Source organism: Tamandua tetradactyla, chromosome 7 (genome assembly GCF_023851605.1).
Source record: "Tamandua tetradactyla isolate mTamTet1 chromosome 7, mTamTet1.pri, whole genome shotgun sequence".
NCBI classification, from domain to species: Eukaryota; Metazoa; Chordata; class Mammalia; order Pilosa; family Myrmecophagidae; genus Tamandua; species Tamandua tetradactyla.
In genome coordinates, this window is record NC_135333.1 from 49,912,399 (window position 1) to 49,921,069 (window position 8,671).

At 39.2% G+C, this 8,671-nt stretch overlaps 1 long non-coding RNA gene across 1 annotated transcript; it reads left to right on the forward strand.

Moving 5' to 3' along the window:
- Positions 1–1,127: 1,127 nt before the first annotated feature.
- LOC143691221 (uncharacterized) lies at positions 1,128–8,208 on the forward strand. The gene is made up of 3 exons (XR_013179405.1): positions 1,128–1,999; positions 7,090–7,178; positions 7,909–8,208. It is a non-coding gene; the product is annotated as an uncharacterized LOC143691221 (long non-coding RNA).
- The last annotated feature ends 463 nt before the right edge of the window (positions 8,209–8,671 follow it).

The window sequence follows — 8,671 nt, forward strand, 5'->3', positions numbered from 1 at the left end:
ACAATGTCCCACTAAGAGGAAAATCCTGCAAGAGCCTTCCTCCAGAGTTAGAGGCCATTTCTCCAGTAAGCTTTTCAACAGGATTTTAACTCTTCCATGCAGCTGGCAGAATCACAAATTGGAAACACACAGTGGTAGGTATGTTTGGAGTCTCTGTAAACTTTCCCAGGCATACTATTCCAACAGCTTTGCACATTCCTTGAGGAGACGCAGATGAGCTGTGATATCAGGCAAGCGTTTCAGAGGCAAAAACGGGTCCAGAAGGCACTTTGTGAATCCACAGTCTTTCCGCAGAAGGGATCTTCCCTTTTAAGAACTTGGTTCCATTCCTCCACCCACTGGGGCTTCTGCCATTTCCCCAGGGAATTTCACTTCCTATGGGAAAGGGTCATATATCGACAACTTCTCAGGGAAGCCCCGAAAAGCTTTATGATAATCACATTCATTCCCTCTCTCCTACCCTCCTGAAATCTGGCTTATTTTCCCATTTCATTCCAAGGACACTGACAGGACAGGAAGGGCAATATAACCCAATGTATTCTCAGTCTGGTGATTTGTAAGACTCTGACACATAAAGAGAAGCTTGACTTCTTAGAGACTCAGTGAAACCCTTCCCTGTTCCATCTTAGCTTGTCCTTGGACAAGAAAATTTTCAAGCGTTCCTTTCCCAGGTAAGGGTTAGTTGAAGGCATAGTTTTTCTAGTTCTCTCTCCCTACCTTAGCAATCATATTAAATTGACTGTTGATGGATGTGAACCCCCAGAGAGCAAGGCCTCTTTGTTTTGTTGCTGTATTTCCAGTGCCCAGAATAGTTCCCAGTACCTAGAAATTGAAAGGTGAATGTTGAGTGATAAATTTAGAATGTCCACGTGTCAGTCCATAGTATTTCCATTTATCTAAAAATTTAAACGAGGAAATGTTGGCGATTTTGTTTAAGGGACTTAAAACTAGAACAGGGATTCTTGGCACCTCATCTTGGTTATTTGAAAAATCAGCTAATCTCCATGTTTCTACTTTGCCAAACTTAAAAAAACAGACCAGTTGGCAGAGTCTTCATCATGACAGTAGAGGGAGAATACCTGACAATGAGCAGTACATTTCTGGGAGGGGCTTGTCAACCCCAAATTTAGTTCATTCTTTTTTTGGAATGCATTTGCTTACATCACAAATAGGAATGTCTGTGTCCCCTCCTGACAGAACAGAATTGTCATGGACTCAGCACTGGAAGGGCCACGTAGACTAAATTTTAATCTCCAAATTGGATGAATCTGAAACTATGATAGATAATGACTACTTGTCCTAAACCTCCTTTTACGAATGTACCCTGTACTAATATACAGGAGAGGAAAAATACATGTTTTTCTCAGCAGTCCTATCATATTCCTTCTATAAGGACAAGACTCCAAAAGAGATTTAACATACAAAATTATCTGTTAAGAAGGAGGCTCCAGTTGGGAGTCAGTGACCCAGGCAGGGAGTCCTAACCCTCGTCCCATTCCTAGCACCCCCACGGCCTGGAGCTACATGACCCCTAAAAGGCATTGAACCTCTAGGGAATGATAATCACGTTCATTCCCTCTCTCCTACCCTCCTGAAATCTGGCTTATTTTTCCATTTCATTCCAAGGACACTGACAGGACAGGAAGGGCAATATAACCCAATGTATTCTCAGTCTGGTGATTTGTAAGACTCTGACACATAAAGAGAAGCTTGACTTCTTAGAGACTCAGTGAAACCCTTCCCTGTTCCATCTTAGCTTATCCTTGGACAAGAAAAGAAGCTGAACCTCCAGCTTCTTTATCTGGATGCTTCCTGTCTCCAAGGGTACCAGAAGGAAGAACGAGTTAACAATGACAAAGCACACCAGGAACCTCCAAGAAAGGCACTTCACAAATAGGAAAGAGGCTATTATCAGCAGAGTGTCTTCTTTTCTTAAGTTGTCTCTTGCTCTCTTCTGACTTTCCGGACCTGGTCCCTAGGTACAGTATTAAAATAACAGGTAAATACAGAGGAAAGTTTTGAACTTGACTCAGGTAAGTTAGCTGATCATCACTGCTGGAGTGTTTTGTTTATTCATTTGTTGGTTAATTTAGGGTCCAGGAGAATGTTGGGGAAGGTAACTTGGCTACCACCAGGAAAAGTGCCTGTTTTTGAACTGTATTTAGGAACTATCAATCGGCACACGTTTGGGAGAATTGCAACAGGCCTGGATGGAACAGCTTAGATTTGGAGTTCATTGAATACTAATGAGAAAGGTAGCTGTGTCTTGGTATATTCCAGTGCCTGGACTGTGGCAGAGCTCTCTCTAAGCGTATTTAATGAATGCACTGACCAGCATCTTTATCCGCTGTGTGCTCCTTTCCTCCTAACTGTGAGTTGGAGTGACACCAGCTCTGCAGGTGGCGGTGAGGGTGAGATGAGGTGGAATGGGTGGAGTGCCCAGCACTTTTGGGGCTCTAGGTCATGGTTACCGTGGTGGGGGTCGTTGGCTCTCCCGTCCCCAAGCTGGGAACGCAGGGTGGTGCTGTGGCAGGGAGCATGGGTGGAAATGCATCCTGGCTTTGCCACCCATCAGTCCTGGAAAGCAATGATTTAGCCTTTTTGAAACTTGATTCCTCATCTGTATAAGAGGGTGATAAAATCTCATCTACTTACCAGCTCCATGTCTACAATACAGTCTAGTGTGATAAAGGGCCCCTTCTGTCCTTGAAAAATCTTTTATTCTAACACATAGTAGGAAAGTACAAAAAAAAATCACTTTTAAAATAAAGTAAAGGACCATAGAATTACCACTGAGGTCAAGCAATAAAACATTGCCAGCACTCCAGGAGCCCCTCATGTGCCCCACAGATTGTTTACACTCTTCCTTCACTTAACATTATGTTATTGCATGTCATTTAAAATGTTTAAAATTATGATGTTTAATTGTGACACAATATTCAAATATATGAATGTGTTATAATTTATAAATCACTCCCTGATTGTTGCAATTTGGGTTGTTGCAGTTTGTTCATAAACAAAGATTCACAGCAGGGCTACCTATTTTGTTCTCCTTATGTGCCTGTTGGTTCTTGCACAATTATCACATTTATAGCTGTACAATATACTTTAGTATTTCGCAAAGCAGGTTATTCCACTCATTGAAGTTCCTTTCAAAAACTTCTTAGCCGTTCCTTTCAACTTCTTCATTTCCTTCTCTTTTTGATTTTGAAATATTCTCACACTTACAAAAAAGTTGCGCATCAAATGCCAATGATTTTTTTCCTCCTAAGCCATTTGAGGATAAGTTGTGACATGATGTCCCCTCACCTGCAGATACTTTGGTGTGTATGTCCTATATGCAAGGGTACAGAAATAAAAAAATTAGCATTGATTTGTCACCACCATATAAGTTTCAGGTGCCATTCAAATTTTGCCATTTGTCTAATAACATTCTTTGTGGCAGAAGGATCCAGCTCAGAATCCTATGTTAAATTTTGTCTTTTCCCTGTCATTTTCTTCTCCTTTACCCTGGAACAGTTATTGGGTCTTTCATGGATTTTTGTGACCTTGACATTTTGAGAGATTATAGGCCAGTTATTTAGTAGATTGTTCTTCAATCTGCGTTTGCCTGATCTTTCTTCAGGATTATATCTCAGGTTATGAATCTTTGGCAGGCTAGCATAGAAGTGATGCTGTAGTCTTTTCAGCACATCATATAAGGTGGTATGTATGTTCAGTTCATTCCATTACATCTGATGTTTACTCTGATTTAGGCAGTATCTGTCAGGCTTCTCCAACTATAAAGCTGTTCTGTTTTCCCCTTGCAATACATAAATAATTTCTTGGGAGGTATTTAACACTGTATAAATACTCCTCAAGTTCTATTTATTCATTAATTTATTTACATTAGTGTGGATTCATGGTTTCCTATTTCATTCTATGGGTTATAATCCATTTCTATCATTATTCATTTTAATCACTGGGAGCCTCTTCAGGCTGTGTGTGTGTGTGTATGTGTGTGCGTGCATGCATGTGTGTGTGTTGACATGTAGCCGTTGTTCCTTGAGCACTCCCTTCCTTATTTTTTTGCAGAGCAATGTTCCTGGCCCATCTGGAAAATTTCATGCCTACTCCCTGGAATCAGCCATTTCTCCAAAGAGCCCTGGTTTCTTTTAGTGAAGAATAATAACTAGAAACTAAGACCTGGGTGCCAGGTGCCTCATTGCTCCTGGAGCATTACTCTTCCTGAGTCCTTTCAGTGGGCAGAGCTGGGGAGGATATGTGAGTGTGGATCAGGTGTCTCAGACATCTGAGTGCAGTTTTAGGTTTTAATAACTTCAGAAGTACAAATGCTACAAAGTCACCCAAAAAATCATTGGAAACTTTTTAGTTATTTATACTTCTGTTACACTTTCTTGGTGATTAAGAGTCAAAAACTTTAATTTTTGTTTATGACAGTTTTATAGATGACAGTAACAAGCATTGGTGAGGGTTTGGTAGAAAAACTGGTACTCTCATGAATTGCTGGTGGAATTGTAACATAGTGCTTTCTCTTTGGAAAACAGTTTTTGCAGTTCTTCAAAATGCTAACCATATGTCACCATATGACCCAATAGTCCCACTCCTTGGTATATACCTAAGAAAACAGAAAACGTGTTCACACAAAAGCTTGAATATGAAAGTTTATAGCAGCATTATTCATAATAGCTGAAAGGTGTGAACAATCCAAATGTCCATCAGTGAAAGAACAGATAAAGAAACTGTGTTATTTGCACACAATGTGATATATTTTAGCCATAAAAAAAAGAATGAAGTTCTGACACATGGTACAAGATGGATAAACCTTGAAGGCAACCAGACATAAAAGGCCACATTTCCTAATTCCATTTATACGAAATGTGCAGAATAGGCAGATCTATGGAGACAGAAAGTAGATTAGTGGTTGCCAAGGCTAAGGGGAGGTAAAAATGGGCAGAGGGTTTCTTTGTTAGTGATGAAAATATTCTGGAATTAGATGTTGATTATGGTTGCCCACAACCTTGTGAATATAATGAAAACCACTGAATTGTAAATTTTAAAGGGATGAATTTTGTGGCATGTGAAATAAGTCTCAATAAAAAAGAAAACCAAAACCAGTGAGAATCTAAAACAGCTCATTCTTTAGACAATGTCGAGGCTAGATTTGTAAATGTGATCTTTTATGTCACTGAGGAGTAGCTGATGGAAGTTTTATAAAATTTTAATGTCGGCTAGAATGATGTATAGCACAATACAGTCACTAAACTCAATATATTAAAATGTACAATTTGATAAATTTTGACCTATGCACATGCTCAGAAAACATGCCCACAATCAAAATAACAAACATATCCATCATCCTCAAAAGTTCCTTGTAATGCCTCTCTCAAACCTCCTTCCTGAGCTGCAGGCAACCCACTGATCTTTTTTCCTGGTAATATATATTAGTTTGCATTTCCAATATTTTTTACATAAAAGAAAGCATATAGTATATACTCATTTAAAAAAATATGGGTTCTTTCATGTAGCATAATTAGTTTAAGATTCACCCATGTCTTGGTGTGTATTAATAGTTCATTCCCTTTTATTGCAGAGTAGCATTCAGTGTATATCAGTTTATTTATACACTCACCCGAGGATAGATACTTGGGTTGTTTCCAGCATTTGGCTATTATAAATTCAGAGTTTCACAGAATATTCTTATGCAAGACAATGTGTGGAATATGCCTTAATTCTCGTGGGGAAATCCCTAGGAGTGGAATGGCTGGATCACTTAGTTTAACCTTTTAAGGAACTGTCAAATTGTTTTCCAAAGTGGTCGCGCCATTTACATTCCCACTAGCGCTGCTTGAGAATTCCAGTTCCTCCACATTCTCAGTAACACTTGGTATGGTCAGTCTCTTTAAATGCTGCTATTCTAGCAGGTGTGAAGTGGATCTCTCTATAGTTTGGCTTGTATTTCCCAGACAACTAATGGCATTGAGCGTCTTTTCATGCACTGATTTGTCGTCCTTTTCTCTTCTTTGGTGAAAGAACTGTTTAAATCTTTTGCCCATTTTTATATTGGGTCATTCGTGTTTTGAGAGTTCTTTATGTATTCTGGATACAAGTCCTTCATCAGATATATGCTTTGGCAAGATTTCTTCTAGTTTATGGCCTGATATTTATTAGTAGTGTCTTTTGAAGAGCAGAAGTTTTTTATTTTGGGGAAGTCCACATTTTGCTTAACCCAGATTAGCAGAGTTTTTTTTTTTCTAGAAATTTGTATAGTTTTAGGTTTTAATATTTTGAGCTAATTTTTGTACATGGTAGAGGGTATGGATTGAAGTTGTGTTTTTAAAAATAATATCCTATTGTTTGAGCACCATTAGTTGAACAGGCTATTCTTTTTTCACTTAATCGCCTTTGCTTCTTTGTAGAAAATCAGTTGTCCGTATGTGTATGGGTCTATTCTGGACTCTATTCCATTCCATCACTCTATGGATTTGTATTTAGACCTTTCCACACTGTCTCGATTATCATAGATTTAAAATAAGGCTTGAAATGAGGAAGTTAACCTTCCAATTTTGTTCTTTATTTTCTAAGTTGTTTTCGCTAATTTAAATACTTTGCATTCTGCTTTCAGTTTCTACAAAAAAGTCAGCTGGGATTTTGATAGGGAGTGCATTGGTCAGTTTGGGGAGAACTGACATCTTAATGATATTGAGTCTTTTGACTATGGAAAACAAAAATCACTATCTTTTTAAGTCTTCTTTAATTTCTCTCAGTAATGTTTTGTAATTTTCCCTGTATGGGTCTTCATGTCTTTTAACAGATTGATCACTAAGTATTGAATACTTTTTGGCACCATTTTATATGGTATTGCTTTCAAATTTCAATTTCCATTTGTTTGTTGTTAATATATAGAAATATAATTGTTTTGCGTATTGAGCTTGCATCCCACACCTTTTTAAACTCATTCATTAGTTTCAGTAGCTTTTTGTAGAATCCTTTGGATTTTCTAGATAATCATGTTATCTGCAAATAAAGAGAAATTTACACCTCTGCTTTCAATCTGGATGCTATTGGTTTCTTTTTATTGCCTTACAGCCCTGCCTAGAGCCTCCAGGATGATGTTGGGTAGAAGTGGTGTGCATGAGCATCCTAGAAAGCATTCAGCTCTTCATACTGAGCGTAAGGTGAGCAGTAGATTTTTTCATAGAAGCCTTTTAACAGGTGGAATAAGTTCCCTTATCTTCCTAGTTTGCTGAAAGTTTTTATCAGGAATTCTCTTTTTTGTGCGCATGTAACTTACATACTTTCAAACTTATCAAAGCTTTAAACTGCAGTAAGGCTTTTGGGATGTGTAAATGTATATGTCTACACACATTCACATACACATACGTGAAATGAGTGAAATGAGTTCACATTTCAACTCCACCAGGTATCGTTCCACTTCACCCCTTTCCATATTCAGAACTCCCTGGTCTGATAGTGAGAAACCTGGCTTCCAATAGCCTTAATATATGTACGTATTTGATCCACTCCTCACATGTATCCATTTGCTCATCTCTGCCACCATGCCACACCTCCCATGGACACCCCCCATGCCAAGCCAGCTCTGACTTTTCCAGGTTGCTGCTGCCCCACCCTTTGTGGACATGGTCTTTACCTTGATTGGCCTCAGACTTCTCACCTTGGGCTCCTTTCTGCATGGTCACTACCTTGCGCTCTCCGTGCTCTGACATTCCTCCCACAAGGAAGCCCTCATCACTTGCTCATGCACCAACACAACTCTCCTAGGCGGATATTCCCCTTACCTCTCTTGGCTTCTGAAAGCCATGCTGAAATCCCTTTTTACTTTGCTTAGACCTGGAATCTCTGCAAAGGCTTTCTTCCCTCATAGCCATCCTCTGTACCCTTCTTCAGCTCCCAAACCCCACACTAAGCTGCCCTGATGCCATGATCTATCCTAAACCTGCCTGGACTCTGACACGCTGTGATGGCCAGCCTTCCACGTGAATGCCGTCCTCATCCCTCTGGGCTCTACCCGCAGCAGGCAGGCCTATGCAGAACTCTGCTCACCTTGCTTGGCCTCCAACACTCCTCTTCCTGCCCTGGCTTGGAGGTCTAACTTGTTTGGCCCAAACTAAAGGCTTTAAAACTGAATTTTCCAGAAAGGAAGAGGAATTGGAGGAGGACGAGGGAAAACTCCTTCATTTTTCATGATTAACAGAATAAAATTTTATCAAATGAAAACATTGTATTGTTCTTTTTTTTTGGATTTATTTTAAATCTATTTTTGGAGGAAATGACATATGTATGGTCTCCACGTGTGGAAGTATGGTATGCCCCCAGTTATTTAACTCTTCTTTTAGAGCTCGCAAGTTTTTTGCTTTATTTTACCTAGGCTCTAAATATATTTGTTATTAGAGTTACTGCTGCCCAAGTTATCAGATTTTCTCTCTAGCTCCTTTCCCAGTGGCTAACCAAATTACAGATGCTCTATGAGAGCTCCCAGATTCTCTCAAGTTTGCTATACCTTAATCTGACAAAATTCATTTTTATTCAGTCCTTTTGAATTTGACAGTCATCTCAGTCAGGGTATTAGTTAGAATGGGTTTGATTGTATGTATCAGTTTTCTATTGCTGTGTAACAAATTACCCCGCAAACTTTACAGCATGAAGCAAC